A 10,176-nucleotide genomic window follows, 5' to 3' on the forward strand; every position below is an offset into this window, starting at 1 on the left:
TGTTTATTTCCTTTGTAGAAAACCACACACACACACACACACACACATGTACACCCGCAACTGTGTTTACAGGCCCAGAAATTGACTGGTGACAATAAAGTGCCTCAAACGGAACCTCAAGCTCCCTTCTTCTTTCATACTCTGGGACAATTTGGCCTTAAGTGGTGTTCTGGCCGACACACCGGGGTGACTGTAGTGCTCAAAGACTGAATCAGTGCCACAGCCGTGCCTATCTTTGATATCTCCACTACACAGGGTCACTGGACTCTATCCCTCCTGTCATAGGCCGAGGGGCAGGGTACACCCTGGACAGGTTGCCAGTCCATTGCAGGGCTAACACATGGAGACAGGCAACCATCCACATCCACCACTTGCATATCTTTGTGGGGAAACTATAGTAACCATGCTGACGGGAAGAACATGCAAACTTCACACAGAAAAGCCCTAGCCTGGCTCCAAAGCCGAGACGTGCTTCCTGTAAGGCTACAGTGCTAAGCACCTCACCACTGTGCCACCCTGTTTCATTTCCCATGAAGTAGCAAATAAAGTTCTATATTTACAGATACTAAACATCAGTTTACTATATAAACATTCTATAGCGGACAAGAAATAATCACCAATGTTATCAGTAGTGTCAGTAGAAGTCAGTTGACACACAAACATGTCTGCCCATAGGTGACATGAAATGTTTTTATTTTAGTCTTATCTTCAAGGCAATTTTTATTATTATTACTAAACTGCATTTATACATCTCCCATTAAACATGCTTCTATTTGGTGTTGAAATGATCAGACTGTGAAGCTTGAATTATTCTTGAATTAATTACCCTACCCTACATATGGTGAAAGGTGCTGACAGGAGACGTGCCCACTTTAAAAAAAAAAAAAAAAAAGGTCTGTCGCTGTTGCTGATATTAAGTCGGATAATTTATGACCAATCTGTTTCTTCGCAATAAACGCTGACTTTCACTAGCCTCCAAAAAGATTAAGCCATTAAGATTGAATTGCCCTTTCCCGCTTTGCTTATTTAATTCTGACCCAATGGTGTGCTTCAGTGATAAGAGACTGATTTAATTAAAATGACTGATATTCAATTAACAGAACCTGACATATCCATTGCTTTGATTGTACTAAATCATAGGCTCTCTTAAGGGCGGCACACTATTTTTCTGATAAAATCAGTTCAGTAACTTGGCCAAGGATAATTTGACATGCAGACAGGAGCAGAATGACTTGCTGTGCCTATAGCTACAGCCACCTCTGAAGCTTCCTCAGAAATGATCTCAGTTAAAGGTTGGCAGTCAACGGGGAGAAAAGGTTGAGGTATGCTGAATGACAAAAGAACTGGACAAAAAAATCAGTGTCAATATGTCTGATGGCCTCACGAATCCAGATTTGAATCCAGATCTTCATAAGTATATATGGAGGTGGTTAGCCATCTGTCAAACACAGTGGAGGCTCTATCATAGTTTGGATTCCATCTGACTGAAAGTAGATTCAGCTGTACATAGCTAACACATAGCTAAAGCTTATCAGGCATGGAGCCCGGACATCAACATCACTCAAGTTGTGTAAGATCATCTTGCAGCCAACATACAAAGAAGAGTTTTGAATGCCCTTCAAGAAGTCTGGAGAACTATTCCTGAAGACTACTTAAAGAAATGACAAGAAAGTTTGCCTAAGCAAGTTTAGGCTGTATTGCAGAATAAAGGTGGTCACAAAAAAAATGTACAAACTCTGTCTGCACATTTCAATGCACACAATTCAGATGCAGATGCAGATGACACCAACATATTTTTCAGTAGCGATGATTATACTGATCTTGTAATGACTGTAAACAGGGAGCTAAAATTAATAAAAAAATGGATGGACATAAATTATCATTAAATATAAATAAAACTAAAGCAATGTTTTTTGGTAATTTAAAATATAATATAGAATTACCAATTATCATTGAAGGTGTACCAATTGATAATGTGAGTGAAAACAAATTTTTGGGAGTTATAATTGATAACAAAATTTCATGGAAACCCCACGTCAGACACATAAAAACCAAAATTTCTAGAAGCCTCGCAGTTTTGAACAAAGTGAAACAATTCCTTGATAAAGATGCACTTCGTACTCTGTACTGTACCCTGGTTCTTCCATATCTTACATATTGTGTGGAAGTGTGGGGAAATACATATAAAAATACAACTAATCCATTAGTCACAGTACAGAAACGAGCACTGCGTATTATTCACAAGGCTGGTTATCTAGATCATACTCACAAATTCTTTCTTCAGGCAAAGTTACTTAAATTCCAGGATCTGGTTAATTACAATACATCCATAATTTTGTATAAAGCTTTTACTAAACTTTTACCGGCAAATTTACAAACTAGATTTGAAATTCGAGAAAAGGTTTATAATGTGAGAGGCTTTGGAGAATTCAAATTACCCAGAACTCGAACAACCCGTAAAGGCTTTTGTGTGTCTGTATGTGGTGTGAAAATCTGGAACAGTCTGAGTTTACAATTGAAACAATGCAAAAATATTCATAGATTTAAATTTCTCTACAAACAGTTGGTCTGGTCACAGTATACTCAATGATGGTTTTAGTGTGCTCTGTAATGTCTGTCCTCTTACCATTGCTGGTATGGATTCCAAAATAAAAAATAATAATAATAAAGTGTGCGTATGTATGTACATATATGTACTTGTGTGTGTAGATATATATGTATGTATATGTATGTGTGTTTGTTACTTGTAGTTATTACTGCCTGTTACCTGTGGTAATGCAATTTATAATTTATATATTCTGTATTCAGTTATGAAGGCTCTAATTGTTGGTTGCGAGCTGCCGCTTAGATGCTTGTATCTGCCCGGGGCTGTTGATGGGTCTGTATGCAATGATGGGCGTAGCTGCGGGAAGTTTATTGTTTTTTTTTGTTGATGAGTGAGTATAGGGGTGGGATTTAATAAGTTTTCTTCGTCCCACTCCTTTTTCAGGCAAGTTTTGTTTTTTGTTTTGTGTATTTTATGTTCAATATAGGTATTTGTTGTGCCTGAAAATGAATAAATAAATAAATGAATGAATGAATGAATGAAATGAATGAATTCCAGTTTTTCTAGCAAAATGTAAAGAAATGAGGGGTGACTCAAGACTTTTGCACAGTTTAGTCAGAATAAAACTGAATAAGCTATTTTCTGTGATAGGGTTTTTCAGCAGCTAGGCCGAGTGTTTCAGCTCTGCAGGGTCTGTAGTTTCCTTTAAGCTTTAAACTTTGTTGTGTAAATTATGTATTGGAAATACTGTTAGGCAATGTTAAAGAACAAAAGGTACAGTTTCATTTTTTGTAAGAGACTGATTGTGCAAACAGTGATTCACATATTTGCTAAATTCTAACAGTCATAAAGTGCAGCAGTGTGTGTGGTCAACTGTGTCTTTTTTCAGTTTGCTGTAATTACTGATTCCAGCTCCATCTTGATGTCATCATCATAAGTTTCTGTGCTTAACTCTAAAGCATAAAAAAGCAGCATGGCACACGTGAGTTACAGCACATGCAGTGAATATGCTACAGTAGAACAACCTCTTTTTTAAATTAATATTTGGAACATTAATAAACACTGAGAACTGAAGTATGATATAAACAGAATATAAAAATATGATGGTGGTTTAAAAAAAAAACTAAAAATCTAACAAAGCAGGGGAGGAACTGTCTACCACAGTATCTCTGGTGTTTTATTTAAGTTGTACCCTCATGTAAACATCCAGGAGGCAAGAACTCCTCCACAAACCCGGTGCGCAGTACAACTCTTTTGATGCTTACAGTGGAACAGAGAAGTGAAGAGACACTGAAACATTCGTACTCCTCACTCGATGATTACCAACCGGACCAAGTTCGATTAGAGCGTCACTGACCCAAACCTAAACATCCGTTTTGTCTTTTTTTTTTTTGGCCAGCTGGTTGCATTTTTCTCTGTGATCACATCTACTGAAGAGAATCCAATAGCTAAAATATCTCTAAAGTAACTGCATGAAACTTTAAGCTTTCCTGTAATGTTCTGTAAAATACAAGTAAAAGCTACACCAGCTGAAGGTTTTTTTAATATTTAATCGAGAGTGAAAGTCTTGGGGAAGGTGGTTCTCGGTGTTTCATCTCTTCTTTCATGCTGATTCAGGGGAGTATAGATAAAAAATGAAAACCTGCAGTGAGTCACATCTCAGCTGTATAATACAGTTCTATTATCATAATTTCAGAGAACAGAGCCTCCACCCTGTTTCACAGATACTTATTGTTGGACCTGTCTCCTCACCTCCTCCATGATGAGGCTTCAGGGAACAATAGATGGGTCAACTGAAGGACCAGATGCATCTCTCAGGTCCTGTTTCTGGCCTGTTTGTTTTTTTTTTGTTTGTTTTCTTTTTTTGCTCCACTTTTAAAAATTACAACAACGTCTGGCTGCTTGGAAGCAACATATAAAGAAATTGGGGTTGGTGGCTCAAGACTTTTGCACAGTCATGTGTATAAAACATTATCAGTCAAGTACGGATTTGTATTTGAAGTGCTGTTATGCCAAAGAACGCCCAGATTGTTACTTTGAACACTGGCTCCACCTTGTGGATACTGACAGCTACAACAGTTCAATTGTTACCGTACTGCACTAATAGTTTTTAATACTCTGCAGCAATCCCTTCCATTTTATATTCATAAGCACTTTATTTAACAAATACTGTATAGTGATTGGAAAATTGTACATGATCAGAAATATCTTATTATTATATTTTATTATATTATATTGTTGAATCCATACATGGGCTCAAAGCAAAAGCAGAACTACTCCTTTTTTTTTTTTTAAATAAAAGGTAAATAAGTGCTTTATTTACCCAGATATGTGAGGAAAAGGTGGGGAATAGCTTAAATAAAGCTAGAAGAAACAGCAAGAGTCTGTTAGCAATAAGAGGGCACACTGCCCAACCATGGCTGTATTGTGATCACATCATAAGTGAGTGCAGCTTTACATCCAAAAGTCCATAAATAGGCCTCCTCATTGCTGTTTCCCTGTGACCTGGTTTTCCGAAGATGACTTTAGCAAGATCACTCGACCTACTTGTCCATCCAAATTAACCAATCATCTCATCTGACGTCGCCATGGAGACCTACTCCTTCTCCTCCTGCTCGGTTGCTGTCAGTGACCAGCAGATGGTAGCATTAACAAGGTTTCTGCCTGGAAAGCTCAACACCACCTTCTCCAGGGGTTGACTCCGCTCTGAGAGATACAATGACGCAGCTATCTCTGCTTTTGGCTTGGAAACTGTCTGTATATTTAGCACCTTGTTTAAAATTAGAGCTAAGCACATGGGGAATAAATTTAGCTGGCAGTTTAAATAGATGTCTGCCGAGTCACACAAGTTGGACACAGCACACATATGTTTGTAACAGGCTTAATAGAGGAGTTCAACTTTCTGAAAACCTGGATATAAAAGCTTTTGATCAATCAAGTTAAGGCGTTTTTCCCCCTCGAGGCTCATATATATATATATATATATATATATATATTAGGGGTGCAACGATATTCGTATCGATATTGAACCGTTCGATACAGTGCTTTCGGTTCGGTACGCATATGTATCGAACAATACAATTTTTTTCAAATTTTTTTTTTTCAATTTTTTTTTTTTTTTTTTTTTTGTGTCCCGTTTGGATCTATAGCCATCAGAATTGTTGTCTTGAGGCCAAGAAAGATGCCAAGAGGATTTATTTTAAGTGGATCATCATATTGGTCCATTTGATTGACCTTTATTATAATTATGAATTTATTTTATTTTCAGTTGCAAACGGGACAGACATGACTGTGGGATAGGACAGGGGGAAAGAATGAAAGAAAGAGGGGGAGAGAAAGAAAGAAAACCAAAGGGGAGAAAAAAAAAGAACAATACAAAATTTGTAATTTATTTTATCAACTTTCCTTCTGACGATGCTGTCTGTGTTGAGCGCTCAGTGAATCTGCATTTGACTACTCCGCCTAGGCTCGAGAGTGCAGCCTAGGCGGAGTAGTCGAACGCAGATTCACTGAGCACTCAACACAGACAGCATCGTCAGAAGGAAGAGCGCAGGGCAAGCTAGCGAGACAGAAGTGGACCTCCCCCACCCTCATTCAGATCTGGCGTTTGGAATTATTTTGGTTTTCATGTGACGTATGACCCTGAAGGTAAGCGAGTCATGGACTAAAGTAAAACAGTATGTTGGATGTGCCATGCAATGCTCAATTACATGGGTGGGAGCTAGTGTGTTAGCGCAGTTAGCTCGTTAACGTGTTGGCCGTCTAGCCCCTCTGTATAGGGTAGCTCGTTAACGGAGATTTGCCGTGTTGTGGCTGTTGGATTGTGTGTCCACAGGTGTTTGTACTTTGCGCCGTAATAAAATGACGGTAAAAGGCTCCGCCCACTTCCCATCCAGGTCTTACCATGCAACAACTCTGTGAATGCACTGGAGAAGTGTAGTGGTAGAGTCCTCCGTCAGGAATGAGATATGTGTGTCGACTTTTTATTCTCCCTTAAGATTATCGTGCCATAACGCTGCCCAGAGCAGCTCTGCTAACAGGTTATGGGCCCAGAGCAGCAGTAAAGAGATCCTAGAGATCCTGTAACTGCCAAAGGAAGGGCAGCGTTTCCTGGAAAGCCGCAGGTTACCGGCAGGTGTTAAAAGTTTGGCACGATTGAGTGAGTAAGCGTTTTTGTGCATCATGAGCAGACGCACGGCAGAGTCGGGCAGTCGATATTCCCGTTTGCAGTTTGATGGAGATGAAAGGAAATATGAGATATGGGAAACGAAGTTCCTTGGTCATCTCAGACTACAAGGTTTGAAAGATGTCATCTTAAAGGCTGAGGGTGATGAAGAAGCCGATGGTGAAGATGATGACAAAAATGCAGAAGCATATGCAGAGTTGATACAATTTCTGGATGACAAAAGTTTATCGTTAGTTATGAGAGATGCAGTTGATGACGGACGGAAAGCCCTAAAAATTTTGAGAGGTCATTATGCAGGAGTGGGCAAGCCAAGGATCATAAGTCTGTACACCGAACTTACTTCTCTCACAAATGAAAAGAATGAAAGTGTGACGGACTATATTATCCGAGCAGAAGCAATTATCACAGCGTTAAAAAATGCGGGTGAGTCATTAACTGATGGACTTCTGATCGCAATGATAATGAGAGGTCTACCAGAGACGTTTAAACCCCTGATTGTGCACGTTACACAGAGCGAAGCAAAAATCACATTTTCAGAGTTTAAAGTAAAACTCAGAAGTTATGAAGAAACCGAGAGAATGCGTGCGGCTGTAACTGATGACAACGTAATGAGGACAAAAGTGCAATTAGACCAGGATTCTACTTCATGGCGAGCAGATGACCGAAGATCAAAGAATAATGAGATTGTGTGTTTTAAATGTGGACTAAAGGGACACACTGCAAGAACGTGCCGATCCAGAGTATGGTGCAGTTTTTGCCGGAGTAGTACACACAAAGATGCGACCTGTAGAAGGAAGCTAAGACGGGATGAAGCGAGAGGGGTTGTGGAGAAGGACTACGCGTTCAGGACGGGCTCCGAACCCCAGAGGGTCCCGGACGGCGGCCAAGAGATGCTGAATAACCAGCTACTGGTGGATACGGGAGCGACGTCACATATCTTTACGAAGATCGAGAGTTTTAAGACTTTTGATGACACATTTCGACCCGAGGCTCATTGTGTAGAGTTGGCTGACGGAAGGCGGAGCAGAGGAGCTGCAAAGCGGCGAGGAGATGCTGAGATAAGTATGATTGACAGTAAAGGACGCAGTCACAAGGTAACATTGAAACAAGCACTCTACATTCCATCGTTTCCACAGGACATTTTGTCAGTAAAAGCAGCTACTAGTAACGGAGCCACTGTGGTTTTCAAACACGGGGACAGTTTTCTTAAACATGTTGATGGAACAAAATTCCCTATATATGAACACGAGAGACTGTTCTTTATAAACACTGTGCAAGAGTTTGAAGAGAAATGTAATGGATGTTTTGATATGCAAACGTGGCATGAAATTCTAGGACACTGTAATTATGAGGATGTTCAAAATCTGCAAAATGTCGTTGATGGAATGGAAATTAAGGGTAAAATCAACAAAAACATGCAATGTGAAGCCTGTATACAAGGGAAGTTTACTCAAACTAGGAACCGAGAACCAGATGAAAAGGCCAGGGCAGCATTAGAGTTGGTACATACGGATTTAGCTGGTCCGATTACGCCGAACTCGAAAGAAGGGTTTAAGTATGTTTTGTCGTTTGTTGATGATTATTCAGGTGCAACATTTGTATATAATCTGAAAAGCAAAAGTGATACAACTCAAGCAACTGAAAGATTTATTGCAGAGGTGGCGTCATATGGGAAAATCAAGTGCATTCGTTCTGATAATGGAACTGAATTTACAAGCAGACAGTTCAGAGATTTATTAAGTAGACACGGCATTAGGCAGGAAACTTCGGCGCCATATTCGCCTCATCAAAACGGAACAGCAGAGAGGAACTGGCATACACTTTTTGACATGGCGAGATGCATGTTAGTTGAGAGCGAATTGCCAAAGTCTTTATGGCCATATGCAGTACAAACCGCGGGAGTGATTCGGAACCGATGTTTTAACAAACGCACAGGTCAGACAGCGTATAAGATGTTAACTGGAAAAAGACCTGATCTTTCTAGAATGAAAAAATTCGGATCATTGTGCTATGCTTATAAACAAAATAGGGGAAAGCTGGATCCAAGATGCGACAAAGGTGTTTTCTTGGGATATGACAAAAATAGTCCAGCATATTTGATCTATTTCCCAAAAACCGGGAAAGTTGAAAAGCACAGATTGATAAAAATACTAAATCCCGCGACAATGGATCAACAAACACAGAAGATGAGGTTTATGAATCCAGAAAAGATGGTGAACCCAAACAGACGAAGGATGAGGATATTCCAGATGGTAGTGAAAGCAGTCAAACTGAGTCCGAGGTTAAAACTGATGATAAAGTAGATGCTGGAGCTACACGTTATCCATCCAGAATCAGAAAGAGACCTGATTATTTGAGTGATTATATCACGGATGTGAAAGAGTGTGAAAATGAACAGATGCAAACCAGTGTTGATTATTGCTACAGATTGTTGTGTGAAATACCCACATCATTTAGCGAAGCTATTGTGTCAAGTGAGTCAAAAGAATGGGAAAAAGCGATGAATGAAGAAATTCAATCCCTTAAGGAGAATGACACATTTACTTTAACCACTTTACCAGAGGGTAAGAAAGCAGTGGGGGGTAAATGGGTTTATGCCGTTAAAAAGAACTCAGACGGATCAGACAGATATAAAGCTCGATTTGTGGCTAAAGGTTTTAGTCAAACAAAAGGAGTTGATTATGAGGAGACTTTTTCACCGACTGCTAACTTATCGAGTGTGAGAGTTTTGATGCAGAAAGTGGTTCAGGATGATATGTTGGTTCACCAGATGGATGTAAAAACCGCCTATCTACACGCACCAATAAATGAAGAAATATATATACAACAACCAGAAGGTTTTGAGACAGAATCAAGTGAGACTAATAAACTGGTGTACAGACTAAAGAAATCACTTTATGGGCTGAAGCAATCGGGTCGTAACTGGAACCAAACCTTACATGACTATTTAAGCAGTTGTGGATTTAGACAAAATATTGCTGATCATTGTGTGTATTCAAAAGAAACTGAAAGTGAAAAAGTAATCATCATAGTGTGGGTGGATGATTTACTCATTGCAGCTAACAATGAAAATGTGCTTTCAGGCGTGAAAGAAATGCTCTCTTCTAAATTCCAAATGAAAGATCTGGGGAAACTTAACCATTTTCTAGGAATAGATTTTATTCAAGAAAAAGAATGTGTCAGAATGTCACAGAAAATATATATTGAGAACATTTTAAAGAGATTTAACATGCAAAACTGTAAGCCAAGGTTAACACCCTGTGAACAGAAATGGACTCATTCTGATAAATTCGAGACATTACCAGATGTGAGGAGATATCGTGAAGCGGTAGGATGTCTTATTTATCTGAGCTATTGTACGCGACCTGATTTAAGCTATGTTGTCAGCAAACTGTCACAACATTTCAATGCGCCAACTGTTGATGATTGGACAGCAGTGAAACAT

The sequence above is a fragment of the Aulonocara sp. 'chitande type north' Nkhata Bay genome, linkage group LG14 (assembly GCF_057382095.1).
Source record: "Aulonocara sp. 'chitande type north' Nkhata Bay isolate Kocher_YH1m ecotype deep benthic linkage group LG14, A_spYH_male_GT1.1, whole genome shotgun sequence".
Classification (NCBI taxonomy): domain Eukaryota; kingdom Metazoa; phylum Chordata; class Actinopteri; order Cichliformes; family Cichlidae; genus Aulonocara; species Aulonocara sp. 'chitande type north' Nkhata Bay.